Here is a 14,474-nt window from a genome sequence, read left to right as displayed (position 1 = left end):
AGAGGAGATACCTATCAAGCAAGTAAAGTTCATGTTGATGGTTTAAGAAGAAGCTCCAGTGATCATCATTTATAGTTGGATAAAATTTCTTTATTGGTTTATTGAAGTCATTTAAGTTTTTTTTTTAAAAAAGGAACTTTCAGTAGCTGCACCAATCTGCATTTAGGGTCCATTTAAACCAAGAGCCCCGTTATATATTTGGCTATATGCCTATACAAGAATAAATTGTTTTTGAGTTTGGTCAGTTCACGCCAATGCATTGGTGGGTTCTGCAAGAAAGTATGACAGGCTACATTTTTGTGCTGCTTGTCACTGTGCAATGGCACAGTGTCAGGGTCTGTAGTGTATCTATGGGAGCAGTGTTGTTATCTGGGGTCCCTGTGGGGGTCAGTGTTGTGATCTGGGGTGCTTATGAGGGGCAGCGTTATGATCTAGGGTTGCTTCATTGGTCAGGCCTGGGTTCAGCAATGTAGTGCCTAAAATGAGGTCAGCTGACTCCCTGAATATGCTGAATGTTCAGGTTTTCCCATCAATTAATTTTTTCTTCCCTGATGGCATGAACATATTTCAAGATGACAATGCCAAGATTCATAGGACTTAGGTGGTTTAGGGAGCATGAAACACTATTTTCATTTTTTTACAACATGATTGTTCCCCATTGAGATTGCAAATGTATAGCTACATGTTCTATTTTTTGAGAAGACATATGCTGAGGTATACAGTTCGGTCCATTAATATTTGGACAGAGACAACTTTTTTCTAATTTTGGTTCTGTACATTACCACAATTAATTTCAAAAGAAACAACTCAGATGCAGTTGAACTTCAGACTTTTAGCTTGAATTCAGTGAGTTGAACAAATGGATTGCATAAAAAATAGGGAACTAAAGCCTTTTTTTACACAATCACCTAATTTCAGGGGTAAAGGTTGATCTTGGTTTCATCAGTCCAATAAATGTTTTTCCAGAACTGTGCTGGCTTTTTTAGATGTTTTTTTTCGCAAAGTTCAATCTAGCCTTTCTATTCTGGAGGCTTATGAATGTCTTGCATCCAGGTCTTTTGGCGTTGCTGAGTTCACCAGTGCTTTGTTTCTTTCTCATGATGTACCAAACTGTAGATTTTGCCACTCCTAATATTGTAGCTTTTTTTTCGGATGGGTTTTTTCTGTTTTTGCAGCTTAAGGATGGCTTGTTTCACCTGCATGGAGAACTCTTTGGACCGCATGTTGTCAAATAAACTCCAGGCCTTTTATCTGCTTAATTGATAATGACATAACAAAGGAATTGCCCACACCAGACCATGAAAAAGCCTTTGAGTCATTTGTCCAATTACTTTTGAGCCCCTGAAATGAAGTGATTGTTTAATAAAGGCTTTAGTTCCTCACATATTTTTGCAATCTTTTTGTTCACACCACTGAATTAAAGCTGAAAGTCTGCAGTTCAAATGCATCTGAGTTGTTTCATTTAAAATTAATTGTGGTAATGTACAGAACCAAAATTAGAAAAAAGTTGTCTCAGTCCAAATATTTATGGACCTAACTATATATGTTTGGAGAAATGTGGTTTTAAGTTTTGCATTTTAATAAACTATTGCTGGTGTTTTAATATGTTTGTAAATTGTGAGGTATAATATGATGCCTTAAAAGTCCCTAAGTTTCCTTTTCCATGTTTGTAATTATATAAATTGTGATATGTGGCATTGTTATATATTGGGAATTTGATTTTTTAATTAAATTTAGGCAGTATGCTTTGTAACAAATTCACAAAAAAACTATTTGCTTATGAAAGCCATATACAGGAAGTCATGATGCCAGACTATCCAAAAAATGTTAGGGTTTAAGAACACAATGCATGGGATCCTTTACACTGCTTTAGAATAGAATTGATCAATTACAGGAATTTATCATTCACCTAACAAACTGAAGATTTACTTTGTAAGTGATAATTCATCTAGTTTAGTAATAAAAAAGTCACTTTGCAAAGAATATTAAATTACTTGCAAGGAAATTAAAAAATAAAACATTATTTTTGCTTGCACTTTGGATAGTTAAAGTTTGAAGTCAGCAGGGCCTTTTCTCATTCACTCATGTCATTCATTCAAGTTAAATGAAATGTCTTTTGCAAGGGAATAATTCAGCCTATATTCCTTCAGTAAATCAGCCCCAATATATGCACAACATGCTCATGTCAAAATACATGTAATATTAAATATGTAAATGGGCTACATTGATATCACACGCTATCAAGTGTTAACTAAAAAAAGCATTGCTGATTTTTTTCTCAAAAGCAAAGGCAAATACCGTAGTAGGTTTTGGCAATCCCCCTTTGCAATTAATAACGGGAATTGAGAAGGCTTTAAGTCAATAAATGTTAAGGGACTTAGATTGGTGCTGCAACTGATGACTTGTGTTAATTAATTCCTGTGTGTCCTCTGTGTCAACTCTACATTTTGTTTTTTAAAATATTTTGTTGAAGCGTGATCAAAATATGACTTATTATTAAATAAACTGTATTTTATACATTCTTTATATTTGACTACTGCTTTCTTCTTGGGAAATAAATTGAGCTAAATTGTTGTGCAATAATAAAGTAATATTATAGTGAATTATCAATATAATACAATAAAATAATATATTTTAAAATTCCCCAACAAAAAAACAAACTTGAACTTGATAGATGTACACTTCACATCTATTAACAACGGTGGAGTTTGGTTTGGGGTGTTAGAGGTTCTGTTTTGGTTTCCTTTCCGAATATCAGTGTATTGCAGCCTTTCCTAACTATTTTAACATGGTTAGGAAACCATGGGGAACCCTAAAATAACTCTCATGTCTTGGGGAACCCCTAACAATAACAGTATTCACAGCTTGCTTTACAATAGCTTAATCAATGGGAAGATTTCCTATTACAGATAGCTAAAAGAAGTTAAACAGACCTGAGAACCACAAATACTCATTTTATTTTAAGGAACCCCCATTAGCATCTGAAGGAACCCTAGTTGAGACCCACTGGTGTAATGTATGACGTTACTTGAATTGTATTTGAAATATTCCAAACCAAATGAAGCCCTATAACTAAATATATCAGCAACCTCTGCCCTCTGTGTATAGTAACACTGGCGCTGACATGAAACGCTGCCAGTCTTTTGGTGCCATATATACATTTATCAAAGCTAGCAAGTTCTAAAAGATCCTAATTAAATGTTGGTTGTTCAGTCTTTTATTTTGAGGAAAAATGTAACCCTTTGGAGTGAGTGTCAGATTCATTAAATATTCAGAAAATGTCATGGTAGAATTTTCAGAAAGCAACATGGCGTCCCCAATAGACAACATGTTCTGCTGCTCTGTCCATTAAGGTGATATGACAAAGGTTATGTAGAACATGGCAGAGAACAGATCACATGAAGACAAGTTTAATTCAAGTTTAAGAGCTAAATAATATCAAACAGGATGAACATGAGGCAGAGATCGATAATTTACCTGGTTGTGAACAGATTGAATATTGTGTGGCCAACCTAAGAATACGATATTGTCCTGTGGCCTAGAGGTTTTGGTCAGTGGTTTGATTCATCTCCTCTTTTCTGTTCTTCAGGTGTCCTTTGACTTACCTCCAGACTGTGCCCTATTCAGAAGAACAGATCTGCCTCTACCCAAACCTGTCAAGAGACTATCCAGCTATATCTTGCTTGTGGTTAGAATTGCATTGCCTAAGGCATGGAAATCCACTAATATTTCCTTTGAAGTTTCAGTCTCTAAACTTAATTGGATAATGGTTAACAATAGGCTTACCTTTACTTTCTCTCTTCTCCCTCTGCTTACAACAAATTTTGGTGTATAAAAAGGGTGCAGGAAGGGTAACAAGATTGCTTGCCATACTACTTCATGCAGAACTTTTTATCCATCTATTGGTATTTTAATGCATGATCATAGAAAGATTTAACAATTGGTGAAAAATTTTTTGAATGGCATTTGTGAATGAAAGTAAGTATATGATCCTAAGTCATATTGCTGAGTTTTTATTGTTGATTGTATCACAAATGATATGATTCATTTATGTTTATTTAGAAAGAGGTATGAAGGTTCCTTAAAAATGTTCTTCTGATGAAGCCAAGAAGTCGAAACGCTTGAAGAACAGAGAGACCTATGTTGACATAAATTAATTAGAGTAAAAGATCTGTATGTAGCAATTATATAGCGAAATTTGAAAACTGATTGCACGAATGTAATGTTCTGACATGATTATGCTTTTTTGTATTTGTGATCAAATTGTTATTAGTTTTTTACTTACATATATTAAAATGATTTAGGGAAAAGTACAGAAAAAATCCCTATATACAAATATTGTTGTACCTTTGGCTTACTTGTATGCTTAATGATACTTAATAATGGTTTTGACCAAAATTGCAATCAATTAATTTCTTTCTTAACAACAAAGTACAAGGGAGGCTCAGCCTCCTCCTTAACCTCTCTGTTTTCCCTACCCTATCTTCCGCAGTTCCTTGACCCTTTATTCTATTCATGGGTTTTGTTATTCTATTATATTATGATTCAGAAAATAAAGATCCAATAGTGGGTAATGTCTCTAAAATGCAAAAACTATATGGTATACCCTCAAAGGGGGGGGGGGGGTGTCAACCCCTAATCTTAGTAGTAGTACATTTTATTATATTACTTTTCCATTAATATAATCCTACTCATCATTATGTCGGGGCCTGTTTTCCTGGTCACTTATTATTTGGCCTTTTGTTTTTTAATCTGATATATCTATTTTATTGCAACTATCTCATTATGCGGTTTTTAATTGGTGGTCTTGTTTATTGGGCCCCATCCTTTTTTATTCTTTTTTATTCTATTTTGACTCTGTTGGTGTCATTGAATATTTTTTGTTGTCTTAGTCTACATTATTGTTTGTAACCCTCTCCTTTTTGGTGTATTCTTTTGTATAGTCAATGGAAATATTGAAATATGATAATACATTATTGTCACATATTTGGAAGTAATTTTCTACATACATACAACACCATAAATCAGATGTATGCTTTATTTAGTAGAGTTGTACAGAGCATTGTTCATTTAGGGTGACATACAAAACTGCCCCTACCTAAACCAGACATCAAAACCATTATGTGATCATTTAACCCTTTTCAGTCTGAATTTTTCCTAATACCTTTCAAAATGTTCTCCTGCTTTTCCAATATTATTATTTTGATACAGTATTTATATAGCACCGACATATTCTGCAGCGCTTTACAAAGTCCGCAATCTAATGTCCTTACCATAGTTGTCTATGGGATATATATAGGGGAGTCAAATTTATTTAACTGCGTATTGTGGAAGGAAACCCAAGCAAACATGGGGAGAACCTGAAAAACCTGAAAAAGATAGAGTCCCGTCCGAGATATGAACCTGGGACCTAGCGCTGCAAAGGCCAGAGTGCTAACCACTGAGCCACTGTGCTCCTCTATTCTCAAGAAAATGAAGTATTAAACAATCACAGAGCACTTTGAACAATTCCTGATTGCAATTGTCACCATTTTTGTAGAATTAAATATAGAGCATAACATATAGCAGGGGGTTCCCTGAGGAAGGGGAGGGTTGGGTCAATATACAGTATAGGGTTCTCTGAAAAAGGGAAAGGGTAGGGGCAACATAAAGTAGAAATTTTTCTGAAGAAGGTTGGGGGGTTTTGGGCTACAACTGTACTGTGAAGAAAGGAGGAGGAAAGACATGCAAGAGTATTTTCCCCTAATAGAAAATATCAGTCATTAGTTGTAGGCCTTTGTGTAATCTGGCATGGCAAATGGGATATCAATCTTGTGAGAAAGCTAAATTGGGTTTTTTATGCAGTTTACTGTCTAAATTGATTGCCACAAGTTAGATCTCATTATAAGGATGTAACATACATTTTTTTTATTTAATCATTTCTATGTTAATATTTTTGTATTAAAACTTGTCAACATTCCTTTAAAAGCCAACTTCACATCGTTATTTTTTAGGCTGTATATAACAGGGTTTAGAGCAGGAACCATGGCTGTATTGAAAAGAGAGAACAATTTATTGGATTTTAAGGTATCACTTGAAGCTGGCCTTAGATACTGGAAGAAAAGGGTCCCGTAAAGGAGAGTTACCACCGTCAGGTGTGATGAGCAAGTGTAGAAAGCTTTACGTCTTCCTGAGCTGGTTGGGATTCTCACAATCGTGCCAATAATAAAAACATAAGAGATGAGGGTTAGAACAAATGGGGTGAGGCTTAAAAGGAATATACCTTCCGTGAAGATCAAGACTTCCAGGGCAAAAGTTTTACTGCATGACAGTTCCATAACTGGAGCGATGTCACAAAAGAAGTGATTGATAACGTTGGATTTGTAGCAGGTGATTTGTAACAACAACACACTGTACGGTATAATGGCAAGAAATCCCAACATCCAGCACACCAAGAACAATAAGGAGCAAGTTTTTGGGTTCATGACTTTCACATAATGTAAGGGCTGGCAGATGGCCATATAACGATCGTAACTCATAGCTGTCAGTATGAACAGTTCGTTGGAAGTAAAAGATGAAAATAAGTAAATCTGAGACATACAAGAATAAAAAGAAATCTTTTTATTTCTTGTTACAAACATGGTAAGAAGATTGCACTGTGTTACTGTAGAACATGACATATCCAGGACAGCCAGGTTACACAGAAAGATGTACATAGGAGTGTGAAGATTAGGGCTCATGTACACCAAGAGAAGAATGGCTGTGTTCCCACCAAGAGCACATAAATAAATGAGAAGAATAAAAATAAAGGTGACAATCTGTTGTTCTGGAACATCAGAAATCCCTTGCATAATAAAAAAATCCCAGTATGTCTTATTTATCATTTCAGTTTCTTTGTTTTTCATCGGAACCTGTTCTATAATGGAAAAGACAATTTGCTGTTACTCTCCCTTAAACCCACAGAATTTGCTTGAATAAGCAGTAAGGTCATCTTCAACATTATATAATGATCAACAACCACAATTTCATCTGCTACCTTCAAGGACATTCTACTTACTTGTTGAAATGTCATTAAACTTTTAAGCAGTTGTGGACATTGGAGATTTTACAGACATGTAAAAGAAACTTCCGTCAAATACACGGGTTGTCTTCACTTTATTCAGTTCAGTTATCCTTCTGCCCTGCTGATGCCCTCTTTGGCAATTCCAGGCTGTCATAATGATAGACTGAATCATTTGGATAAATACAAATAGATTCCCCACTCCCCTTTGACTGTTGGTATGAAAGAAAAAACTCAATCTTTTTTTTAGCGGAGAAGAAGTGAGAATAACTTCTTTTACAAAGCATTGTGGGATGGGTTAAAGGGGTAGGCTAGGGGGTGGCCTGTTTCAAATATTTTTATCAAGAGTTACATTGATTTTCAAATTGGATTTGCATAAAAATGTGTAAATAATATGGTATATTAGGATTTTTGCAGTTTCATGTATGTATTAACTTCTAAAGACTAAATCTTGGATGAAAAAGTCACATCAATGGTGGAGGCTCTGGTTTTACCCTAAAGTCATAGTAAGCCTTTCAAAGATATTTGAAAGCACATTTGCTGGTATTGTTAACAACCTAACTTTTCTAATTAATGCCAAGTAGTATCCAGTGCAGGTCAATTATCTCTGAAAGGACACATCGGAAGCCTCTATAATCTGAGCCCCTAAATGGGTAACTTCTATCATTTTAGATATATCTGCCCAGCAAAAAAGCAGGGGCTCTCAACAGACAGTGAACAAAACAAAACATTTTGTAATGAGGTCAGGGTTTACATTACTATTCACGTTTGTAAAAGTTGGCTAAACATGGAAACATGGAAACTAATGTGTCATTTAATTTTTCTGCTAACGTATTATTGGAATTTTAAAAATTAATTTAAGTGTAATGCAATTTAATTTTAATAAATACAACCTGAGAAATTTATATAATTTTAATGGGCGTGTTGGTCAACTTTGGTGACACAAGGTTCTATGTATGTAATGCTACAGAAAACGGTCAAAGAGTGGACATACTGGAGTAGATATTCTAAGGGTGTGGGAGTGCTATACCAGACTATCAAAGACTGCAAACATGCTGCAGATGTGGGTGAATACTTGTTATTAGCTCAATTCCAAAGCTACCATACAACAACATTCAGGTAAAAGCTAATTTAAAGTGATGATGCCACCACCACCCGGCAGAGTTTGGTATTTTAGTACAGAGAATAACAGGTCACCTGAAATGCCGATTCTTCAAACATTTTGTGCTGTCACTGCATGAAATAAACTTTCATAGGGTGACCATTAAGACAGCAGCTTTTAGTGGTTGATGAGCTTACTATGAATTGTTTCTTCTAGTGCAAATCTTATGAAGATTGTCTTTATGCTGTTGGTACGTTAAAGGTTGGTTGGGAGTTATATTTGTAATGTTATTGATGTTATTGATGCAAGATTGGCACAGAGACGTCTCTGCTGTTTGAAGTTACAACATTGCAGCAGTATTTTGTATTAAATATTTCCTACTGCTTTGTTTGATGAAACCTACAGTGGTAACAGTGTCTTTTTTTATTAAATATGCTACTCAAAATAATAGGAATATTCCATAAAAGTAGAAAGATGTTGGCTGGCTTACATTAGTTTATGTGCATTACAACTGGTCATTTACTAACAGCAATAATTGGTTTACATATTTTCATGTCTAAAAGTTATATCTTCATAGAGCTTAGCTTTCAGTATAAACTGAATAAGGTACTTTAGCTGGACCATCCTGCCCTAACTATTGGTTTATTTGCCTTGAATTGTGCATTCTATTTTTGCATTACTTCTCTAGTATATTTACAGACGTGCCTTTTCTATAATTTATGAAAAATGTAGAAATAGCATATACGTTTACTATTTTTATTATTATGTACCATACTATACTATATGTATTTAGTATTACATTGGGTCCTGTCTATGGCCCTACTGTGGCCATATCGTTGCTTAAAAAAATGGGGCAATATTGTACCCAAAATATTTAGGGAACTACCAAACTATATGTCTATCTATTGATTTAATGAACGCTTACTGCAGATTGTTCTATGGTGGTTTTGACAGTCAAGAGATAAAAACAAATGACTAAAAGTTTGCAGACTGCAACACTCAAACTGTAAAACCATGCTATCCATGCTATGATTTTGTTTTTTGTATGGAGCATTTCACTTGAGAATAGTGTTACTCTGCTCCATTCACAAAAAAACTGGCTGATGTTTTCTAACCTGTATAATTGTTACAGGTCAGTGACTCAGACATCTTGGAGGTTCAATAATAACAGCCATTCAAAAGCAGGTAAAAGTCTTCCTCTTGTATTCTGTAGATGAATGGAGCAAAACCAATGCAGCAGCCTGCACTAACACTGATCTGCACCATTAGAAAAAATACGGGCAGGATGACACAGGACCATTTCTTATAAGGTTTGCTTCTCTGTTTCTTACTGTAGATGAAATATTATGTTGGTGGTTTGGGAATGAATCCCCATCAGGACATAAGGAATTGGACAATTCCTTGTTAATTAAAACGTTTCTGTGGGGAAATTAAATCTGTTGTTGATTATACAGCAAAGAGCTTACTGTACAAAATCAATAATAATATTTAAAGTTGAATTGAATTGAAAAAATAGTGAATATTGGCTATGAACATCTAGAAATGTTGATTGTGCCTACACAGTACACTAAAACTGTATATTTTGTATATTCTTCTTTTGGCAAGCAGAAGGAAAAGTGCAGCGGATGGTGATATGTTGAAGCATCCCTTTAATGTAGTGAAAGTTTAGTGGGTAATCTTAGGGAATTCTGGATAGTTCTGGACCTTTGTTTTTCGCAGGGAGTGATGGTTGACTAACTATTTCTGCATTGGACATAGCAGCCAATGACTGCCCTGATGCACCACATTTTGGGCCCATGGTGCCTTTTTGGAATATAGAAGGTAAATAGCTGGAGTACATTGGTAAAGGGGTTCTACTAGCCATGGGATACTGATAGAGTGAAATGACAGGCCAGGTGACCCTAACGGCCTTTGCGGTCTGGCTAGGGCAGGGCCCAACACAAAGGACAGGATCTCACTGGTGCTGAAATTCAGTCTCTGAGGAACAAGCACATTCTGGTATGGAGGAATTATTCCTGGGGTTTGCTGTAAATGTCAGATGTGATTGTACTGCTTGGAAGTTGACTGTATTCTAATGACACTCTGCTACCCTTACCCTCGGTCCATGTGTGTGTTGGATTTTCAATAAATCCTTTTAAAATTAAGGCATGGAAGCTTCTCTGAGTTTCTCATGTGATTTTACTAAGAGGGACCTGGTTACAAATGGCCACTTTCATAGGTGTGATGCTGTGTACCTCTTTCTGTAATTGTGTGACAAGTTGGGACCAAGTGCCACCTGCAGGCAGGTGCTTAGGCTATCCGGTGAGTGTTGCTCTTACATCCATCCAGATTTACCTGTTATTCTCTCCAGATGGCTGTATTTGCTACCGCCCCACTGGTACCAGCCCGATTGAGATGCGGGCGCAGCCGCTGAGACCAATCCCTAACGTCACTGGATCATCAAAACACCATGTACAGGCTCTGTACAGAGCCCATACTGTATCCGGGCCCTGTACAACCCCATCCCAAACCTCCTTATCTGGTGGAGTTTCCCTTCCAAACAGGCCCTGGCTGTCCATATAGCAACATAGTCTCCATCTCAGCTCATCCAAATTAGAACTGAAAGTAAACCTCTTTCATATTCTATCATTTTCCATTTTCAAAGATGACTGCTCATATTCCTTCAATATGCTGATCCCTATTGTTCTCCCCTTAGGTATTTTCTCATAACCATTTCCTTTCAAGAATAAACTAATGAGATGCCTCTCCCTCAATAGAGGACATTTACTAGAATTTTACCAAAATACACCTTTACCTTTTTGGTAAGACCTTCTCTCATTTGATTTTAAAAATTTTTGTATCAGCACCCCTATGTATTTCAATACATAGCCAATGATTTTACCCACCTATTTACCACATAGGTTCCATATGGAAACAGCCGTTTGAAATTAAACCATTGTCACTCTAAGCCAGGGGTGTCAAACTCTCTGGCCTGGCACATCCTTTTTTTTGGCCCCAAAAAGAGTTCCTAATATGAATTGCAGCTGGCCTGCTGCTACTGCAATCCGTAGTAACAGAGGACAAGCTGCATTTCATATTAAGCTGCTGTTTCACTCTCATGCTTTTGCATGGCCCCGCATTTTATAGATACAAGTGATGCTGAGAAGTGTAGTAGCGGCATCACTCGTGTCTATTGAACAGCAGCCTATGTGTGGACCCCGCAGAGTTTATACTGACAGGTAAACTCAATATTCAGGAATTATCAGGATTACTATTATCAGGAATTATCATAGAGCTATTGCTATATTAATTGTTTTACTGTGCCAGAGAAAGCAATGTGAAACCAAATGAATGCAGCAATTCATTTATTTTCACATTGCATTCTCTGGCAAAGTAAAACAAATAATCTCAATAAGAAGAAACAAGAACACATAAGAAGAGCATGCAGCTATATGCAGTCTATTATCGATGGTAATATTATTGGTACAATTGGTAATATTCTCTTTTGGTTATATATTAATGATTGGAGCACTTAAGTGTTATCATTTATTATAGAAATGTACAAACTATACATATACAATCATGTCTACAGATATTTAGCATTATTTGTATGTCCTTATCTTACATACATGTTAATAATTCTCTTTTTTGGTGATTTATCCATTATTTGTGTCTTATACATATGTCTGTTCATTTTGAATATGGTCAGACAACTGTCTTAAGTATACCCGTGAAGAAGCCAACTTCATAAGGTAAATATATTGGGAACTGTTTAAACTGTATCGAGATGTAGTACGTAGGAATGAGCGAGAGAAATTTTTTAATTGAATCTCTAGTCGAATCAGGCCTTTCTCACCTACAAAACATGTAAGCGAGAACAGCCTTGTGATTCGCCCCAAGGTCGTGTTCTCAACAAACTCAGATGAACTCTCAATGGAGTTTCTCCATTGAGAGTTCACATGCAATCACAGCTGATTGGAAGCACTCACGTGCCTCCAATTGGCTGTAACCGCAAGTTCCCACGTTCACTGGGCTGTACTTATCAGCCTGGTGACCATGTGAACTGAACTCAGATGAACTCTCAATTGAGAAATTCTATTTGAGTTCATCTGGAGTCACAGCTAATTGGAAGCACTCGCGTGCCTCCAATCAGCTGTGACCACAGGTTCCCACGCTCCCCAGGCTACTTATCAGCCCGGTGACCGATGGAACTGAACTTTCAATGGAGAAACTCTACTGAAAGTTCATCTGGATTCACAGCTAATTGGAGGCACTCACGTGCCTCCAATCAGTTGTGACCAAAAGTTACCATAGTCACTGGACTGTACTTATCAGCACTTATCAGTACTTATCTGACTCATCAGTCAGAGGCATTCCCGCTCATCCCTAGCAGTACTAAGTATTGACCGTATTCTTGTTTATATTCAAAAACAATGGTTCACATTCCAAGATGGTATGGTGAAAAATAAAAAGAAGCAACCCACAGAGTTAGGTAAGAATCACATAGTTTTATTCTTTAGCATCTAAACTCCAAATGTCCAAATATTATATGTCACTTTTTCCAATCCAAGTAAACACTGATGTGTTTCACAGTCTTAGCAGCTTCATCAGGATATGATATCAGGACACCAGGATATCCTGAGCAGCTTCTAGGATATCAAAACATTTAAAGCATCTCATGGCAACATTATAATATATACTCAGCTAATTACCCACCCCTGTTTCGTGCTATAGGGGTGTATATAATAGCTATAGATCTGAATAGATGGCATTCTAGCCCCGCTTCTGGTTCGGGAGAATAGCTGCAATCAAAATGAACACTTTACCCAGATTGCTTTATCTTTTCCGTACCCTTCCTATTGCTGTACCCAGGCTGGTCTTAAAGAATATCCAAAACAAAGTCATAACATTTGTTTGCGTAGACAAACTTCACCGCATTAATGCAACTACATTGTACACTCCTAAAAAAATTGGGAGGATTGGGTGTAACTAACATAATGTTATACCACAGAGCAGCCCAAATCACAGTGTTAGGCCAAACTACTATTCCGCTTTCAAGACTACAATGAACTGACCTGGAGTCCCTGGTCTGCCCCTCAATACTGATCGAGGTCCTTATGTGGATTCCCGCCTCCAAGAGACCTGCAGGGTCTGGGCAAAAACCTCATTTTAGGCTGGGTAAAAACCTCATTTTAACCTGCACTCCCCCCAAACTCCACTCACTCCTCTATGGAATAATCCTGAATTTCCTCCAGGTTGTGAATGGGCTCAATTCTTTTGGTAGCGCAACAAAGGATTTTTCAGAATCTGAGATTTTCTTGATGGCAAGGCTATTCCGAGCCTCTCCCTTCCATATACAGAAATTTTCGGTTATCAACAAATCAGGTCCTTTATTCAAAATAAACTTAAAGGGTTGAAACTACCCTACCATAGTACAGGATTTGAAAAAACCTGCAGTTTTATAACTGAATCCAAAGGGAGGATCTCGGTAGTATAAAACACTTTCTTCTCACACGATAAGAAACTTTCCTATATGAAACAATGGGAGTCAGATTTGGAGCGGAGTGCCCAAGAATGGCAAGATCTATCAGTGTCCATTTCCAAAATATCTCTGAACACTTCGATAATAGAGCCCAATTGGAGGGTTTTGATGAAATGGTACCTGGTTCCTATTAGGATCCATAAAGCCAATCCCGCTGTTTCTTTGTTTTCAAGAATGTGGTCAGACTGGCACTGTACTCCATGATTGGTGGAGATGTCCAAGGTTTCAAAGAATTTGGATCCGCATTTTCAACCTAATATGCTCTGTCACCCAGGAAAACATCACAAGGAAAATAGGGTGTGCTTTTTTTTTTTTTTTGCAATGAGAGGCTATAGCTCTGAAACAGTTAACTAGACTAATAAAATATATCCTGCTAGCTGCTTGGATTACCATTGCTTGTTATTGGAAAGCTTCTATTATTCCCCTTGAGTTCACCAAAAACAAACTTAACTGATAATGGTCAATGACAAATTGACCTGTACTCTTAAAAACAACCTTAACAAGTTCTTCAACACATGGGACCCATTGTTAGATTATAATCATGTTTAATTCAAGCAGGGAACCCTGACCTTTCCCTTCCCCCTCCCTTATGTAACCCTGAACTCCTTATCCCCCCCCCCCTTTGTTCCCTTAAATTACATTTTAAATGTTTACAAAGAGGGTGAATGATTAAAAGGTACCTCTACCCGCCAACCTCTATGATCTCACTCTAAACTCGACATGCCTGTATACCTCACAAATTTTTGTACTATTGCAATTATTTATAATATATTTTTTATTGTCACCATTGGAAAAATACTTTATTGCCTGCT

Source organism: Pyxicephalus adspersus, chromosome Z, assembly GCF_032062135.1.
Source record: "Pyxicephalus adspersus chromosome Z, UCB_Pads_2.0, whole genome shotgun sequence".
NCBI classification, from domain to species: Eukaryota; Metazoa; Chordata; class Amphibia; order Anura; family Pyxicephalidae; genus Pyxicephalus; species Pyxicephalus adspersus.
Note: the sequence above shows the minus strand (reverse complement) of the source record.